This window comes from Lissotriton helveticus, chromosome 10 (genome assembly GCF_964261635.1).
Source record: "Lissotriton helveticus chromosome 10, aLisHel1.1, whole genome shotgun sequence".
NCBI lineage: Eukaryota > Metazoa > Chordata > Amphibia > Caudata > Salamandridae > Lissotriton > Lissotriton helveticus.
The window spans coordinates 394,763,365-394,780,921 of record NC_136071.1 but is presented as its reverse complement, the minus strand read 5'-3'; the positions used below and the strand labels follow the sequence as shown (position 1 = coordinate 394,780,921).

General features: G+C 44.7%; 1 protein-coding gene and 1 long non-coding RNA gene across 3 annotated transcripts in view; one reads left to right on the top strand and one right to left on the bottom strand.

Annotated features, from left to right (window-relative positions):
• Positions 1-17,557, top strand: part of LOC144784166 (uncharacterized) — a 561,738-nt gene that overhangs the window by 504,617 nt on the left and 39,564 nt on the right. The gene's annotated exons all lie outside the window — the stretch shown is intronic.
• LOC144785268 (uncharacterized) lies at positions 6,484-16,695 on the bottom strand. The gene is made up of 5 exons (XR_013601818.1): positions 12,671-16,695; positions 10,936-10,999; positions 10,354-10,409; positions 7,797-7,899; positions 6,484-7,091 (listed from the first exon to the last, which is right to left on the bottom strand). It is a non-coding gene; the product is annotated as an uncharacterized LOC144785268 (long non-coding RNA).

The following is a 17,557-nucleotide window of genomic DNA, read 5'->3' as shown; positions in this document are numbered from 1 at the left end:
TTGAACTTGGCTCCTAATGCTTCTTTGAGCTGACTTTACGACATTGTCTCAGTATATGAGATTTTCTTTATCACTTCTTTTACTCCATCACCAGCAAGATTCTTTAAGTATTTATTGATTTTCTCATCATTTACCCTTTCCAGAGCATCTATGAAGTAATTAAAAGTCTCAATCCATGTGGCCAGCCGGTGTGTATATTGTGCTTTTTAGAGGTATCCAGTAATGGTGAAGGTTTCAAAATTGCGGCAGCATCATGCTCCATGTCTTTTGTGGCAGCTGATTGAAAAATGTCGCAGTTTTGAAGGAGTCTTCGGCGGCTGCTACTGAGACCAACAACCTTGCGAGCACAACCCCAGTGTTCACCTTGCCCGATTTTGGTGTTGTCAGTCCTGTAAGTTAATTTCACTACCCATGCCTGGTTATCGCTGGCTTTTAGCGTTCTATTCAGTTGTCGCTGCCTTTTATGTTGTACCCGGCTGTCACTGTCTTTAGGTCATACCTGGTTGTCACTGCCTTTAGCGTTCTCTTCGTAAGTGTTATGTGCCCGCACTATGCCCATGTAGTGAAGCTGCTCCTTTCTTACATTGTCCTATTTTTTACAACAACATTTCTGCCGTGACATTTTGCACATATTTGCGTGCACGACAATGTTGTATTCGTTTCTCTGAAACTATTTTGTTTACACATCCAGTTATCATCACAATGCCTCAAACATTATGTGCAAGGCCCTTCTACGCTCTATGTACAAATATTGTTTCTATCTTCATCCATAGGGTGACAGGGCTATCTACAAATCCATAACATCCCTAATCTAGACGCCCATCCCAAGGCTTCTTTCTATTATAAATAAAGAGCATCCCATAAGATTAGTCGAGTAGGCAATTTAGCTGACCCCGAGAGTCCGTGCATGCTGAGACTTCACTACGCAGCGGTCTGACATCTCTGTGAGGGGTTGTCCAGTTAGTGACCAATACGGGATCCTACATTCTCTCCCACCAGGTAATGGGGTTGGATCATCCCTAGGGGGGATTCTTGGCTTCACACCTACCCAGACTCTGGGTACACTTAGAGCAGGGGTCTCCAAACCGGTCCTGGAGGGCCGGATCCATGCCAGATTTTTTAGATATCCCCATTGAAATACATGTAGTTATTTTAAAAATCTGGCATGGATCCGGCCCTCCAGGACCGGTTTGGAGACCACTGACTTAGAGAATGGGTTTCTTAGTAGGAGTACGCCTGATTACTGCCCTGTTTATATGCCTGCATATATTCACTGTTTTAGCACCATGGTGGCACTGTATCTACTATTTACGCTTTTGGTGCTTTTGATTACTTTTATCTGCTTCTATCTACTGATTATCGCAGCATATGTATTCTATACAAGAATAACGTTAGTTCAATACATATTTTAAAAACGTCCCACTGTGTATTCTGTATATTTCTCTGAGCACTAGTAAGCACGAGTGACTGAGCGAAAGGTTCTGATCTGTTTCTACGATCCCTAGGGGTTATGTTGTCATGTTCAGTGGTTACCAGAAACTATTCACACTCTGGTTGGGTTACGAGGGGGCTTGCAGTGGTACTGTGAGCTAGCTGGTCTCTAGGCCAACCTATCCTGTGGGGGTGCCCGGAATCAGTCTAAGCACCTCACCCAAAGTTTATGTCGACCAACAAATGTGCAGATACTACTGATTAGTAGGAACTACACGACATGGCGCCCCCAACGTTGGTTGGGTTCTTATTTAACAGCCTATCTGAGTAGTTCAGTCACGCTTTTCTCAGAGAAAGCTACTCACCTTCAAACCGGAGACGTCTGTGGTGAGAAGGAAAATCCGCCTCATCTGAGTAGGTATGCCCTATGTATTGACTGTAGATTATTCAGGCTTGTAAAATAAAAATAACCCCATTTTTGCTAACCCTATCTCTAAAAATTCATTTAATAAAATACCTTTTTCTTTAACAATGGCCGAAAAAGCTGAGGACATTGACTTACAATCAGTTAGATTCAACATTATAGAAAACTGCAGCCCTGCATTTACCGTGAAATTACTACAATTTGGCCTCCCTGCAACAGGTGAAGACATTACCTTTGTGGTCGAGGCAAAAGAAGCATTCAGAACAGAGGTATTCTACTCCTGGTTTACATTCCCTACCGGAAAAATGCTCAAACAAAATGGTCTCACAGTTGCATTGAAGATGAAACACCAGAGGAATATTTTCCATATGTGGGCATAGAAATTCCGTTAACTTACCAAGAACACAAGAACACATAAATTGGTTTAAAGGTACCCTCCCTCATACCGTAGAAAATGTTAGACTCCGTCCACTCAGTAAAGAAGGAGCGACTTGGCCGGTCCTATCTGCTTAGACGCTGCATCTTAATTTTGCTAATTTAGATGCAGCAGAAATAACACTATAAGAAGATCTAGTAAAGATTTATAGAACTCTCACACAATACATTATGAAAACACTGACAGTTTAAAAAAAAACATTTTGATCTTATACAGAGAAAACATCAAGTACACAAATCAAACCATATGTACCAGGTATGTACATCTAATAACAGACAACTCATAAATTGCATTACACATCAGTTTTCATCTACATTATATGTAGTAAAAAACACACATATTTACTCATCAATGTCCAGGATACCTTCGTTAACTGCTACAACAGGTGGTTTTATGTCATGTGAGGACAGTAGGTAAGCCATGAGAGGAGCTCAAATGTCTTTTGGCCTTGATGGCATAGGAAGTTCTTCAGCGTAATATGATAGCTGATCTCTACAATAAATTAGGTTTTCTAGCCTTTGTTGCTGACGTGGCGCATTTCTTCTATCCAAGTATTGAGCAACCTTCCGTTTCAGCAAGAGCAAAGCTATCCACACCAACCGCCTATTCAGCAGCTGCAAGTGCCTTACCAGGCCCAGTAAGCAATTTTGTGGCGTGCAAGACACCGGTTCCCTTGCAATATCAGTTAGAGTCTTGGTAACCTGCTCCCAAAAATCATGCACCCTCTCGCATAGCCAGGCTAAGTGTACAAAGTCTGCCTCCTGTATCCTACATCTTGTACAATCGTCTGATTCTAGTAACCCATACCTCTCTAACTGTTTAGGCATATAATGCAGTTGCTGTAGGAACTTAAAATGGATTATTTGCAGATTACAATTTGCTGTCAACAACCCGGTGACAGACCCACAGTCCTTCTCTGTGAGTGGTGTATCTAACATCACATTCCAACTTTCCCTAGCCTTGCAGAGTATCAGCGCATTGTCTACCTGCATGGAAGTGTATAACTAGTCACTAATTTCATACCCACCAGCATAACTTGGAGGGATTTCAAGGGTAACGGTTCTTCCGGGTGTCTTGAGTTAAAAACTTTAAATGCTTCCCTCAACCTATAATAGGTAAAAAGCACTGGCAGAGACCATGTCTGATGAGCCTGGACCTCCTCCAATGTAATGAATGTTCCTTCCGGGTATGCGTCACCCATTGTCACTGTGCCAATATCCGCCAGTATAGAGAGTGCACAAGGCTCTTGCACCACCAAAATATCCGAATGCTGTGCCAGTGGCAGGTTCATAGCATGTAGATGAAGCATTGCTGCCAGCTCCGCCAACGTCTGTGCCGTACAGTCTACCGTGCTCATCTCACAACGAGGGAACACAGCCTGCGCCCTGTGAAGCAAGGCAGTGAGCGGTACAGGATGTATTTCAAATGCCTCCACCACAACGTGTGGCAAGAATGGTGGCGGGAAGAACCAATAGTGCGCAAAATGTGCCTGTACACACAAATAATATAGGTAGAGGTCCGGTGCCCCCAAGCCCCCTTGAGAGTATGGCTTTGTGAGGACCTCCCATCTGCATCGCAATTGTTTACCCGCCCAAGCCATCCGGGTCAGAATACAGCGTAGTGTCCCCAAAAAAATTCTTCGGGAGCCTGATTGGAATATTAGTGAACAGTGGTGGTTTGATCCATCTGTCTACCTGTTCTTCCATGTGTTTTATGTTAAGCTATGTTATTGGCCATTTATAGCGTGCACGGATACTCAGAAGTGTCCCGGCGCAAAAGCCAGTTCGGGGAGACAGGTAGGGGTGCACCGCGGCTGGATGATTAATTAAAAAGCCAAGTTTTTTGCTGCTTTTTAAATAGCCTAAGGTCACAGTTGTTCCGAAGCTCGAAGCGCAAGGTATTCCAGGCCTTAGCACCTTGACAGAGAGGGAGCTACCTCCCGTTCTAACGAGGCGGTAATGAGGGATAACAGCAAGGCATTGCCCTGCGGTGCGAAGATGTCTGGGTGGTACATAGAAATCAAAGCGTCTCCTGAGATACATGGGCCCTGATTTGTAGAGGGCACCGTGATCAATGGTGACAGCCTTAAACAAAAAACGCTGGCTCACCGGGAGCCAATGCAAATCCCGGAGAGATTGCTTAGTGCTAGACCTACCCAGAATACCCTGTAGTGTTCTAGCAGCCGCATTCTGAACGGTCTGTAGCTTTTTTAGCCGGTACCCAGGAAGACTGATATAGAGGGCATTAGCATAGTCTAACCGCCAGTGGCGGCTGGTGACATTTGAAAGTGGTGGGGCAGAAACTCGTCAGCATACTGCACCGTAGCGAGCGAGCGTAGCGAGCGAGCCCGAACCCCCTAAGGAGGGTTCGGGGGGAATTCCCCCCGCGAAAATTTTGACAAATTAGTGGAAAAATGGTGCATTTTCAAGAAAATTTGAGGAAGCAGGAAGGTTAATAAAGCAATTGTGAAAGTGCAGGTATTACATTATTAAAGAGCTGTCATATAACATAGGTAGCTGCTTATTCAGTATAACCACAGAGCTTTATAACAGACTTCAAGATACAATGCTGAGAACCTCACAGATTGTTTTTATTTAAACTGCAAACAAAAGAACCAACTAAACAGGTCACAAACTATCACCATTCAACATATTTACTTTTTGTATCTAAATTCTGCACGTCTGTCTTTAAGCGCAGCAAATTTTTCAATTACTTGAATGTTAAAGTCAGCAATATTTTGAACAAGCTCGCTCTCTATAGAGAGCATTGCTAATGCATTGAGTCTTTCCTGAAGCATGGTGTTCCTCAGGAATGTCTTAATCCTATTTAAGGTGGAAAAAGATCGTTCTGCCTCTGAGGTGGTCATAGGAGTGGTAATTACTATTTTTAGTAAAGCTACTGTCTCTGTAAATGTCTTTTCCATATGAAGTTCATGAATTAAAGACAGCAAAGACCTGGCATTTGTGGCCTTCTGGTACACAGGCATTGAGTACATTACTGTCAACTCACTTTTCAGGTCCTCTTGGTTGAGCATCGGATAAGCCTCCACAGCCGCATGCAGAGCATGCTCAGGGAAGGATTCATTATATTTGGCAAAGTATGTACTTTCCAATAATGCGGCACTCTCCAAATGTTTTGTGAAAGCAAAACGGTCTTGTGCATGTACAATTACAATGTCACATATCTCTTTTGCCCTTTGTACCAGAGTGGTGATGTTTGTCCTGTGGTTTGAAAAAATTGAACCGGCTGGCAGTTGGCTGTCTAAATTGTCAACCTCATCTCTCACTTTGTTTATGCTTGCGACAAAGTCCGTGGTACATCTTTTCACAAAGACAGTATCTATGTCTCGTCCTTGTAACTGATTGTATAAACTCTCGACTTTTAACATTATCTTATCAAATAAAAATAGAAAGAACTGAAACTCTCTATCGTTTAATGTTCTAGCAAAGCCACGGGCTTCACTGTGACTTGTGTAATCAAAGGTTTCATTGGTTTCTATGGCTTGAAAACATTTCACAAGGTCCTCCCTATATTGAAATATTAGTTGGACTGTACGTACGTTATAGTTCCAACGAGTTGAGGCTCCCCTCGGAACCCTTTTGTCCACAATCTCCTGAAGTGCTTCCATTCTTTTTGGGGAACGTGAGAAGAATGCTGCCATGCCTCCTATATCCTTAAAGAAAATTCGTGTCTCTCGGATCTTCGATACTGCCTGTTGCATGATAAGATTAAGTTGGTGGGCATGACAGTGCACATAATGAGCATACGGGTAGACATCTCTTATTCTTTTCTGTACGCCACCATGGCTTCCACTCATTACGGACGCACCATCATAGCTTTGTGCAATACGTTTTTTTCTTTGATGTACCTCTGGGAAAATAAAGTTGAGTTGATGCAGTAGAGCAGCAGTAATGGTTTCTGCAGTGGAGTTTTTTAAATGAATGAAACCATAGAACCGCTCCACAACATTATAGCCTTTGTCCAGGTACCGAAAGACTAATACGGACTGCGTTTGTGTGGCCACATCAGTGGTGTCATCAGCCTGAATAGCCACAAAGTCTGTGTTTTGCAACTCTTGGACAATATGGCTTCTCATAATTTCTAGCATACACTCCAGGAGTTCATTTTGTATCGTTTTAGAGGTGCCCTTAAAGACTGTAGCACTTGCTAAATGAGATTCAATTTCCTTGTCTATGCTTGCTACTAAATCTACAAGACCCATGAATATTCCAGGATTTGTGGACCCTTCCGATTCATCATGGCCTCGCAATGCCAGTTCGAAAGCACCACAGAAACGAATGCAATCAATTATTTTCGATAGTATGTGTCTATTTCTATCAACTGTTTGATTGTGTTTCTGTATTGTTTGTCGATATGCATCGCTGATGTGCTGCTCAATCGGTGCGTCTCCTAACATTCCCAGTCTCGTCACGTTTTCCATATGCTTTTTTGAGTGTGCATGCTTCTTTATTTTTTCAGACAGATGCTTCAAGTCCAACACGCCTTCTTTTGTCCAAGTAAAGTCACCATTAAACAGCAAGCAGGGGAAGCAGAACAGTCTGTTTTTTGAAGGGCACCCTGTAAGCCAATCAGCTTTTGTGTACCAGGTTTTGGAGAATGTACGATTGTAACATTTTCCTCTGTCCTTGGTAACTTGTTGGAGTTGAAGGTCAGGCTGATGAGGTCCTAACCTCTTTATCTGTAGTTTATCTTCTAGTGGGCGTGCATGGAATGACCGTGTAATTAACTGTTGTACCGTATTCATCTTGCTGATGCTGTCCGTACCAATATGAAAGAAGCCTGTCAATAGTCAAAGTACAACATATAAGATTTGGTGCAATAATATCAAATGTCAGTACAAATACATATATCTTGTGCATGACAGCAAGTGATATAGCTCCAACAGCTCATGTTAATGGCCAGCCAGGGGTGGCATAATACATGCTCCAGCCCCTGGTAGGCCTTGGGTGCACCTATGCCCTAGGTACCTATGGTACACTATACAGGGACTCACAAGAGTGACCCAATACCCAATTGGCAAATGCACCTAAAGTACATTGTGTGAATTTAGAGAGAGAACAGCTGTGCTGTGGGTCTGATTAGCAGGCCCACAGCCTTTCGAAGTCATAAACCAGAAAAGCAAAAAGCAAAGAAATGGGGTAACCATAGGAAAGCAGACCCTACTCTCCTACATAACGCTCCCCTTTGGACAACAGGATAGGGAAAAAAATACAGCCTGACTGCCTGCTTCCTCTGTGTGCCATAGTGGCACTGAAACAGACACAGTTTGAATTGAGGGCCTTTAACAAGGCAAGGATAGATAGTGCATTTAACAACCGTTATTGCCCAAAGCACAGGGCTAAGGGCAGGCTCAGTATTACTAAATTCCATCCAGTCAGGGTAAAATGTTCAGAATGTGCACCCACCCCAACCACCATGTAGAGTGAGTGACCACAAACATAGCCCTATCTCAAAGCTACAAAAAAGTATCATCAGTTTCCTTACCTTGATGAAAGAGCAGCAAGGAGGTTGGGCCTCTTCTTCTTTCTTCTCCAAAAATTGCCCAAAAAGTTGGGTAAAGGTTCAGGTTGTCAGGCTTTACCAGGTGCTGGAAATAAAAAATATAACAACTTATTTCCATGTCTCTCATATGGGGGCAAAGCTACATTGGCAGCTGAGTAAGAAAATTATTTTGTACAAATTACTCTGTTTGATGCAAAGGTGGTAGACAGCTCTACTACATTGATGAGTAGGACAACAATCAAACAGTAGTCAATAATAAACACATGGCAGGCAAGCCAGTCGTTAATCCCATGTAAACTTGACCCTCTGGTCCCCAGTAATGACATTCCAAAGAAGGTCGTAAACTTGGTATGCAGTTTTTGGGAACACTATCCCGGCAAGTGCTTTCATACGAATATCGCCCCTTGCGCTAGAGTACGCTCCTCAAATACAATTATAGGTCGAAGACTGCCTCAGGAATCTATTTTCAGACCACACGACTTTCAGATCATGCGCTCCCCCTCGCTAAACATGCCTTCTGTACTGTTAAAGCAAAGCAGGACAGCCTCTTTACAGGATCGTATACCAGTATTTTAAAAAAAAGCATTTTACTTTGTGGCTAAAATATAGGAGAGCAGCACATGACGTGTGGTAAACTTTCCCTTTAGTATGTGACCTACAAACTGGCTTCTTTCTTTTACTCCCACAGTTGTTTCACTTGTCTAAGTCAGGTCTTTAGTTCAACTGGTCAGTAACCCCGGTGTGCCGGAGCCCTTGGAGACTGGTTTTGAAAGCCCAGGGCCACCCAAGCTGCCTCTAGCATTTTCCCCATTTTCCAGAGAAAAATTTGAAGGAGCGGGAAGGTAGAGAGAAAGAAATCAGAAAGGTAGAGGTGAGAGAGCAGAGGAAAGAGAGAGTATGGATGGAGAGATGGAAAGAGATATTGCATGGGAAGATTTGAAGGAAGCGTCGTCGCCAAGTAGCAGGTGAAGCAGGCAATAATTTCCCACATGGGGCAACGCCTAAAATGATTACCAGATTAATCTATATCACCCAGAGAGCACTTTACCATTCTTTATACTATTTTATAAGCATGTTAAAGTAAGTGACATACTTCAATAACATTACACTGATTTGTTAGCTGACTGCCCCTGGCAGGGAAATCAGTGCATGGTGTCAGGAAGTCCTTCTGCAGCCCCAGAAAGGTCCCTCGAGCATCACTTGTAGTGAACCATAAGATTACATATGCTTTGAAGCTATTTCTTCACCAGAAAATGACAGTTGCAGCGCAAAGTTCACATTACATATTTTGGGAGCTTATTTTTGAAAAACAAAAAACTTTGCTGTGCAGAGTCAAAACAACTAAGCCCTCATTTAGTAAGCTATTATATTCGCATTTGTTAAACGCTTCATATCCTGGGGAAGTGCGTTATTGGGCGAACGGGTAGGAGCGCGCGGCACACCCTGAGGCAGGGCTAGCTTGCAAGGACTGCGCGGTGTTACAGAGCTGTCGGAAGCATTTAAAGCTGCAAGGTTCTAACAAGTGTGGTTATTTAATGCGCGGTTTGATTGTTGCAGGTTCTGCAGATAAAGGCGCAGCCTAATTATGTTTGACACTTGCTGTCTCACAGATAATAGTATTTAACATATCCGTTACTGGCTCAGACACGTTGAAGAGCCGTTTGTGTAGGTTACAATAAAGCTTTTACAGACAACGAGTTTCTGCAAATCTCTCCGCTATTGTAAGATTTCTAGTAACATTTCTAACTCAGAAGATGAAGTGCAAATTGGTCTGATGAAAAGTACCCACAACATTTCCCGCCAGAATCGTTTCTAGAGTAGTGATTTACACTACACTCTGTATTATTATATGGACAAGGAGAAACAATAAAAATAATGCATCAGTAATCTTGCATTGCATGCTATTGCTACAGTACAGAGTTAAAAACGCATATATTTTAAGGAAAGGTCTGAAACACCACTAAGGTGCTTGGCTTAGACTGAAATGGTCCCCAAGGCTCTAATGTGCCACTCAATCAATCACTCCGCCCATAAATGTACTGATAGTGTTAGAGCTTTATCAGTAAAGGCCAACGGTCAAAAATGAGAAAATTAAAATGGAAGAATATTGAAGCAATTAAAATGCACCTCAAAATCTGACCACCATACACTCCACCAATATCACACATACCACCCACTCACAGAGCCTACACATAGGTCAAAAGGGACCTATATTTTTGCCATTCATTTCGCAGCATTTCTATTCATTCATTTATCTTGTTTTTGAACAGGTGACTGACCATGGAGGAAAACTCTGGCCTTTCACCAATCAGTCACAAGAGTGAGTCAGAAACAGTGCTAAACACTTACATTATTGTAAACATGTTTTGACATGTTTTGACAAATATGTTTGACGAGAGCTACTTTGGAGTATCACAGAGAAGCAGAATGTGCCTTGCTAATTACAATGAAGGGCGCTAATGGGGGAATATTCGATTTCGTACACATTTTGCTTCCAACCAAACAAAAACGAATATTTGGCAGAGCCCCGCCATCCTACCTGCTTGGTCATGGAGTCGATGAGGCGCACGTAGAAGTCCTGCTCCGTTCGGATGCCTGCAAAGGAAACACACAGCGCTTAGAAGATGGGCCTCAAAGGGAGGCGCAGAGGGGGCTCGACGGTGGGCCTGGTCCGGGCAGAGTAGCTGCTGTGTAAAGCTCAGAGCACAACAGGGCACCTCTTCTGGTTACTAATAAAAGGATACACGCACAACGAGGGAACTCTTCCAAATGAGATGATAAAACAGCTCTCATATGGCCCATTGCCTTTACCGGCCCGGACTGAAAGGAGGTGATGCCAGAGGGGACATTAAACCAGGTAGGACTAGACGCCCTCTAGCACCGGTCAGTACACGTGGGACTTGGCACCACATGGCATGCGGTGTAGGCTGGCACCCTCCCCCCGGAATGGTACCTGCCCTGGCTTCCTGTTACCTATTCAGGGTTAGCCCTGTGGGGGAAGGTGTGGAGAATTCTCGGTGCGTGGGGGCGGTGGGTCAGTGTGTAGGACTGGGGTCACGGGCCCAGACGCCCCGGGCCTGGGCCGGGGTGCAGGGCCCGGGTGCTGGGAGCAGAGACTCACCGTTGCTGTACAGGAGCTGCAGCCGGTAGTGGATGCCGTTATTCGTCTTCTCACTGCTAGACTCCTGGATATTTGGGGGAAAAAGAAAAAAGGCTGTCAGACTCCAGAGCAGACCGGAAGCTGGACCCTGACTGCGGGCAGGGGGTCAGACCTGAGGTGCACAGAGCAGGGGTCTGAATAAAACACCCAAACAGATACACCCGCAGAAGCAGGGTTGGGCGAAGCACGCACGGTGTGCGGCCTCTGACAACTCGAGGATGAAATACTGTCCCGGCCCTCTAAGGGGTGATGCTGTTTCTGGGAATACCAAATAATTCGAAGTGTGCGAGGAGACCTTGATTATCGTGGGGAAACACCACCTGTCGCTGGATACTTCCACCGTGATAAGTGGAGGGTGTAATGGCAGCTTTCAGTGGCGGTGCGTCAAATGTGTACGATAATACACCAAACCAATGCATGAAGAGGGCTTAACTGTAAAAACTGCATTAACAACAAGTAGTAGCAGTAGTGCGTTTCTGCCACTACTTACTATGGGCTTACAACTGCGCTGTGGGCTTTACGGAAAGTGCATTCACACTTGGAAGTGGAGGTTTGCTGCAGACTTGAGTCTTACTGGCGTGAAGCAGCAAACATGCCTGCTCCCACCTTTATTTGCATCTCTGTGTCTCCCTTTTTCTCCCAGTGCCCCATATATTCCCATTTCTCCCCATGTCCATGTTTTCCTATGTCTTAATGTAGAATGATTCAAAATGCGGAGATTTGCGCTGCTGTTGGACCCTGGGGGGGACGAGGAGGGTGGGATGTCTCGGCTCTCACTGCCCCTTACATCCTTGGATCAGATGAGTTTTTCGAAGTCGCAGTGAGTTAACATTGTTTTACAGCAAGAAACAAGTGTGTTTCTTTTATAATTTGTCACTAAATAAATTTTCACGTGGGCATGAATGAAAACGCACTTGCAAAGGATGTCAAAGGGTAATGTATACATTATTTGTTCGAAAATAAAATTATTTTCTACATAAATGATGAAAGATACATATGTTCATTGGAGGTGTTAATTGCCGATGACATTTTATAAGTTTTATTTAATGTAATCTCTTCATTTGCTTCAACCCCATAATGGTAATTCCTGGTATTCTTATACACTTGAAAGGACAAGAGAGTTCACTAATTCAATGCCTTTTTGCTGAATCTGGATGTCAGACTGGTGCTAGCGAGGTGGAATCTGTGCCCAGGCCATGTAAAAGTGTAAACATGACAAAATGATGAAGTAATACTATCACAAACTGTGGCGCATTACATCACAGAAGTTGCCTTTTGCTGCCACATAATTCCAGTGGCCCTGCATATGACATAAACCCAGCAATATATTAGATCTTAGACCTCCAGTTCTGCCTAACTGCAAGACGTGTTACTCCACACCACACACTCTTGCCCCACTGCAGGCAGCAGACACAAAGGCTTGAACAGTGTAAGAGTTGCAGTGGTCGTAGGTGTGTGAGAGTCATTCCGCAGACCAGCTGTGGTGTGTTTTTTATAGAATGAAGCAGGTGGTAGCGGGGGCCCATTTGCCTTGATTGACGTGGGCCAAAGGCCCCCTTGCTGTGTTACTAGGCAGCCACCACAAGCTTATATTCCCTCACACTCAACGCTCCTTGCAAGTCAAGAACACTTTACGCCGCACCAGAATTTCACCAGCCGCCAGACAGTAATAAAATAAAAACGTTACGTTACTCACATTAGGGGGAGTCAGTCACACGCTCATCGTCTGGTCTGGAAGACTGGAAATGAGGAAATCAGTTCACTTCTAGAACCTTCTGCGCGAAGTGAGTCACGTCACTGTCTGCAATGGCCAATCACCTCAACATGGCTTGATATAGCCATAGGTGATTGGCCAACTGCACAGAGCAGCAAACACCCACGCGCGGCACCATGATCCTGCTGTCTTAGCCAATCCTGGCGCAGGCTTAACCGCGCCACTGCGCCAAGCAGCGCCAGGATTGGGCTACGAGCAGGAGAAAATCTGCCCTGGTTGAGACCGGGGCCCCGGGTCCCTGCCATTGTCTCCAAGTGCTACAGGGGGGGGGGGGGGCGAGGTCTACTGGGTACTACGCATGCGCAGGCCAGTCTCAATTATGAGTACTCCTGCCTGTTGCATGCGTAGTCACCCCGACCCCGCTGCAGCTGCTTACGCTCTCTGGCCTGCCTGTGCGCTGTCACTCACAGTGACTCACTCTCTCTGCCGCAGCCCCGCCCGCCCACTTCCCATAGGCAATGCCCGATTCTGTCGGGTTCGTCCCGGCCCTGTAGCGCTAAGTCAGTGCGCTCGGATTTGTTTTGACAAAGTTTACTTTACTTTGTGTTGGCACCAGTGGCGGTCGTCCATGGCTAGTGGGGCGCTGCCCCAACGCCCCCAATGGACGCACCGCCACTGCTAACCGCGAGAGAACGAGAGCCCTAGTCACCATTTCTTTTGCAACTTTAGGCAATAATGGCAGAAATTTCTTAGAGTTTCAATGTGCCGAAGCACACTACAGCCAATTTCTTAATCTGCGGTAGGAATCGGAGGTCCTCGCTAAACCAAACCCCCACGTTATTTTACTGGGCTTCCCATTGACCTAGGCATAGGGTAACCCTCAGGCCAAAGGTCATCCCTAAAATGCGGTGGGAAAGACCCATAGAGGAGTACCTCCGACTTATCCTCATTGCATTTGAGATAGGCCAGGGCTAACCATTTAAAACCTTCAGCCAGACAATTTTTTGCTAAATCAGGGGAAGAATAATTTTTCTTCCATGTGAAGAGAACCTGGGTGTCATCAACATACGCTATGATTTTAGCACCCAGCTCTTCCGCTAGATAAATGAGCGGCATCACATAAACGTTAAAAAGCAAAGGGCTCAAGGTTGATCCCTGAGGGACACCAGTGGTCAGGCTTCTCGTTGTGGAAGAGAATGGTGTCAGCCACACTTGCTGTGTTCTATTTGTCAGGAAGGATTCAATCCAATCCCACACCAGGACGGAAATTCCAATATTCGACAAGCAGGCTAGGAGTTGGCGATGCGGTACCGTGTCAAATGCGGCAGAGAGTTCCAATAAAACCAGGGCCACTCTGCCGCTGGAGTCGAGGCACTCTGGAATAGCCTCTGCCATCTCAACCAGGGATGTCTCAGTACTATATGAGTGTGAGAAAAAGAGGTATCCCCAACTGGAGTTCCTAAATTGGGATCACTAAATGTTTGGAAAGACAAATATTTAGGAACAAGAATTTCCGACTGCTGCTGAGACGCCGTCATACCTGATCCCACCATCGGAGGATATCTTCAACTAAAGTTCAAGCGCTGCCCCATTTTCCTCTTCTAAAACCGAAGTTAAGAAGTACATACCTGTGAAGACCATAGTGACTGGTTTTTAAGCGAGAATTTTACTTTCCCTATTTCATCCGGAGTGGATACCTGCCCATACCTGAAATATACAAACTAAGTTTGACTTCATTCCGCTGCAGCTCGAACTCTGTTTCTAGTAATCTTCTTTGGACCCCTTTACATGACACATTGTCGTCATTGTATTCAGTAGTAACCATCAAACGCTCTCTTCAACAAACGGGATTTTTCGCTGCAGTTGATTGCACATCTATAAACCATAGGATAGTAGCAACGCACACAAACATCGCACTCTCTCTATGTGCAGTTAAAAACAACCCCTCTATGGTATTACCTCAATTTCAAGTGACTCCACAAATATATCTAGAGTCTACCATCCTCTATCGCGGTTGCACCATTATACTGGTACACTCGGAACATATATCATGGCTTCCTGATGAAGGCTTAAGGCCGAAACGCGCGTAGCAATGTCAAATCACCTTTAGCCATGTTTTTGTAATTATAACATTTACTCTTGTATATATATTATCTTTTGTATTCACCTGAATTTATTTATGAAATGTATATTTACACTTAAATGTACTGTGATGCACAATAAGCATAAAATGCACACCATGATAATCAATGCTGGATCGGCAATAAATGTTTAAAACCAGATCCCTAATAAATATATTTTTGAATAAAATATCTCTTCGATGATATGTTCCTTTGCATTGTTTATCCATAGTTAATAACCTTTGTTGTCAGTAATATTTGTTGTCAGTCCATATCTATTTAAAATTCTTGTTCCTAAATATTTGTCTTTCCAAACATTCAGTACTATATGAGGCCATGAAGCCCGACTGGGCAGAGTGTAGGGTGCCAGAAGTCTCAACAAACTCAGAGAGCTGTTTAAAGGCTGCCTTCTCACACACATTTGCCACAGCTGGAGAAGTGAGATCGGTCGGTAACTCACCAAAGTGGCTGGATTTAATGAGGGTTTATTAGCAGAGGGAGGAGTTTTGCCTGTTTCCACTCCCTTGGGACCGTGGCGGTTTGAAGCGACAGATTAATAATGTAGTTTACTTCAGGATTAACTACCTCTGCCACTGCTGCCAACTGCCTGGCTAGGGAAGGATCGGCTGGGGAACCTGATTTAAGAGATTTAAGGATGGCCAAAGTGTCTGGCAGCGGAATGTGAATAAACTCTGTCAGCACAACCCAAAATTCTCCCATACGACTATCTCAGGATCTTTGTGGATCCATACCCCCAGATACTTCAACGGTTTCACGGTCCACTCCAGCAAAAATTCTAGAGCAAATGAACGCGTACTTGTGTTAACGGGAAGACCGTGATTTATCCCAGTTAATCCTGAGACCCGAAAGCCGCTCATAAACTATGTACTCTCTAACTAGCCCATGTAGCGCCGCTTCTGGATTGCGAACATACAGCACCATGACCTCCGCATACATGGATATTACCAGGGGTCGCTGCCAGAATCTCAATGCTGCACATGAATGCTTTTCCCTTATAACACATGCCAGTAGCTCTATAACAATCGCAAACAGAAGTGACGAGGCCGGACAGCCCTGCCCTGTTCCCTTACATAGCAATATCAGTTTGGAGTGGCAGTTGTTCACCTGTACTCTGGCCACTGGGGCACTAAACAGTAGCTGCAAACATTGTATAAATACAAACGGTATGCTCATTTGTCTCAATACATCAAACATAAACCCATATTTGATGGAATCAAAGGCTTTGGCCACATCAAGCAGCACAGTCGCAGCATCAACATCGGGCTCAATTTGATACATGACTGAAAACAATGTGCATAAGTTATGCGTGGTAGAGTGGGTCGGAACAAAGCCTGACTGGTCCGGTAGAACCAGTGCTGGTATCAGCAGGCGTAGTCTAGTCGCTACCATTTTTGCCAGTTTGTTATCTATGTTTAACAATGAGAGCGGACGATATGACTCAGTGTCCTGTGAGTTGGGGGCAGCATTTTATTTGTATAAGCTTCACAATACATGTTATGTAGATGGAGAACCAGCAAGTCCACGTTCGTCTTATAGAATTCACCCGGCAAGCCGTCGCTACCCGACGCCTGTCCAGACGGGTGCGTCTGTATCGCCTCCTTTACCTCATCAACTGTAAATTCTTTCATCAGGTACTCTCTTTGTCCCAAAGACAACCAAGCAAGCACAATCTCTTAAAAAAAAAAAAAAAAAAAGTGAGTATTTCTTCGCCAGGTGCCTCCTCGCTCTTGCCATACAGGTAGTACTACATGAACCGGTCAAGGATCTCGGCCGAGCCATGTCACTTGGTGCCATCCTGCCTCCACAATTCCGTGATGTATTCCTGCATCCGCGGGGACCTAATTTTTACAGCCAGTGTGTGGCACAGGCAACCACCCTCCCATACGCCCTGGCGACCCAAAGCCAAGATATGTGTTTGCTCTCTTGGTCTGCAGTTTCATTATATTCTGTGATCTGCTCCCTGATTTCCACGAATGTTTCCTTTTTGTGAGTAGCAGCACACTCTTTTTAGGTCTCGCTGAAGCAATGCGTAAGCATTGTTTTCGGCGAGATTACAGTAAGCTGATTTCAAAACTCTGCCCACTGCGGATCACATACAGTTCATGTGGGAGCCAGGCGCGTGCACAGGAATTCGCTCCCCCTACCCCTCCCACAAAGCAAGACAAGAACATCAAAGCCATTTGGCAGCAGCCACTTCACGCGCTCCGCAGGTCATAAACAGGACCATCTGCGTGTGAATCGGAATGCTGGCATGGTTGCCCAGCCCCCCTCCCAGCGCTGCCTTTCCTCTGCTCAGCTTCAACTGGTGCCAAATGGAGAAACTATTGCATCCGTTAACACCACCATAGACTTCTTGTTTCTCTTCTCGCGTTTTTTTTCCTGTTCTTTGCGGCCCGGCCGCGCGGCCAATGCTCGTTTGTTAAGCACTCCACAAGAGTGCATGTGTTCCCGCTGTCTCCCCTAGGCTCTGCTCTTTCACTCTCTGCAGCCCCCAATGTTCTCTCTTCATGTGCTTGGATTCTGTATTAAAAAACATAATATAAAACGAACCCGAAGAGCATTTTATGGAGGATGCTTTCGAAGTAACAATTCCCTATTCGATTAATAGCTGGCACTGTGTATTCGTTAAATATTTCTTTCGCTGTTGTGAACTATACACGTGCTTTGCTGATTTCGGAACATATTACCGACACACACAGCCACATGAACAGACCCTTCTGTTGCCCAG